Source organism: Entelurus aequoreus, linkage group LG04 (assembly GCF_033978785.1).
Source record: "Entelurus aequoreus isolate RoL-2023_Sb linkage group LG04, RoL_Eaeq_v1.1, whole genome shotgun sequence".
Taxonomy (NCBI): Eukaryota; Metazoa; Chordata; class Actinopteri; order Syngnathiformes; family Syngnathidae; genus Entelurus; species Entelurus aequoreus.
In genome coordinates, this window is record NC_084734.1 from 58,946,609 (window position 1) to 58,949,108 (window position 2,500).

The following is a 2,500-nucleotide window of genomic DNA, read 5'->3' on the forward strand; positions in this document are numbered from 1 at the left end:
TGCTAGTCTCTCCCAGATTCTCTTATGGCACATAAGCTGATGTTTATATTCAATTACCAGGCAGAAGTTGGTATTTTGTGGTTTATTCTCCAAGCTTAGAGGACAAACGTAAGACCAATCTAGCACACCAGCGTTCCCTCGCCCGCTCTAGCTCGGTCTCCCCTCAAACCCCCGGAAGTCCCGTGATTTTCCCTCTGTCCCTCGCCCCCACTCCCTTTGTTTAGACTACTCCGAGTTATCTCTACTCTGACACATTCCAATCTAGAAGGCCGACACCTTACTATGAGACTCAAAAGAAGGAAGAATACTAGCTATTCTTTATATGACTATAGGAGTTTAGAAAGAAGTAACACTTAAATATGGATATGATTCTGATCTGCTTCCCACAGTATATATATATATATATATGTATATATACACATATATATATATACATGTATGTATATATATATATATATATATATATATATATATATATATATATATATATATATATGTATATATATATTTATATATATTTTATTTATTTTTTTACACGTCTGACCATTTTCCTCCAGCAGAGGGCGGTGCACACCAGACATTTTTGACACATGACATAACAATAGGGGCCTACTTCAATATAAGTCTTTTGCCGTCGCATACATGCAAGCCATTGTTGACCTTGCTTTCCCACCTGTACCTCAGGGAGGGAACCTTTGGCCAAACACTTTGGACATGGCCTACTGGTTAGAGTGTCCGCCCTGAGATCGGTAGGTTGTGAGTTCAAACCCCGGCCGAGTCATACCAAAGACTATAAAAATGGGACCCATTACCTCCCTGCTTGGCACTCAGCATCAAGGGTTGGAATTGGGGGTTAAATCACCAAAAATTATTCCCGGGCGCGGCACCGCTGCTGCTCACTGCTACCCTCACCTCCCAGGGGGTGAACAAGGGGATGGGTCAAATGCAGAGGACAAATTTCACCACACATAGTGTGTGTGTGACAATCATTGGTACTTTAACTTTAACAAAGTTAACCCTGATATACACGGTGCTAAAAACAACATATGGCAGGGACATTTTATTCATCCCATGCAAAATTGGGCTAAGCAAGATGAGAATGATAAGGCTAATGACAGAGCAACAAGGAAACTACTACTTAATTTACTGAAGATAAAAAGTTAAAAGAACCAAAGGGTCAAAGATCAGCTAGGGTATATTCAGCAGTGGGTGACCTTGCTTTTGAGTTCCAACAGGTGGAGGAAAGAATCCTCAACAGACGTGCGACCAGACGGTTGGACTCGGGTGGTGGACAACACGGTGCTTCAAAGCCAGTCTGGGGTGGAAACTGTTTCGGCTGTGTTCAGCCTGGTCACTGGAGTCGTGACTGTCCGAACATTTCCGAACAGGAAAGGTTCCGTCGTGCCAACAAACGAACACGAAGGCGTGGCAGAGGACGCCCACATCAGGAGCCCCAGCAGGAAGTACCGACAGGCCCCCTGCTGGACATGAGTGTCAACGGACAATGTTATCAGTTTGTGATTGACAATGGTGCCACCCACTCGATTCTGAATGCAGAGGTACCAAAGAAACTGTGTGCTTCCTCTTTAAAGGTCGAAGGCTTCGCTGGGGTCACAAGAAGGTTACCTGTCACCAAACGACTTCCGGTTCAGATAATAGTACATTCATGGTTCCCTGAACCACATCTCCCCTTTGCTAGCAGCACTCCTGCACACTGTGTGCTATGGTTAGACTGGTGACCCCACTCACCCTAGTGGGTACCAAATTAACACCCCTTGGAACTCCTGTTTGTCACTGAAGGGGGTCTAGCAAAGTGGTAACTTTTAAGACTTTCGAGAATTGTTGGTTTTCTTCCCTGACCATGACGACATTGACGTGGACTCCCTCCATCTATCTCCCATGTAGCTATGTTGTTGTTTTATTGCTAGCTTGCTCAAAGAAAAAAACAGCACCTACTTTAATGTGGGGCGTGCTTTATAAGTGTTGTACAAGTAATTAAGATCTTTTTAGAAGATCTTGAAGGGGGACTTGAAGGAAGGAGATTTTTTACATATATCCATATTTAAGTGTTACTTCTTTACTTCCATAGTCATATTACAAAATAGCTAGTATTCTTCCTTCTTTCTAGTCTGCAAAGTAATGTGTCGGCCTTCTAGCATTGGAATGCAGGGAGTAGAGATAACTCAGGGAGTAGTCAAAACAACGAGGGTGGGAGCGAGGGACAGAGGGAAGAACACAGCACTTCCCTGGGTTTGGAGGGAAGATCGATCTTGGCTGGGCTAGGGAACGCTTCTGTACTGGATTGGTCTCACGTTTATTGTCTTCAAAGCTTTGAGAATAAACCAGAAAATACCAACTACTGCCTGGCGATCAATTTAAACTTCAGCTTATGTGCCATAAAAAGAACTTGGGAGTGACCAGCAGCTTAAAATCCCTGGGAGGAAGAGCTGGTCAATGCAACAATATATACATATATATATATTTATATATATATTTGCGT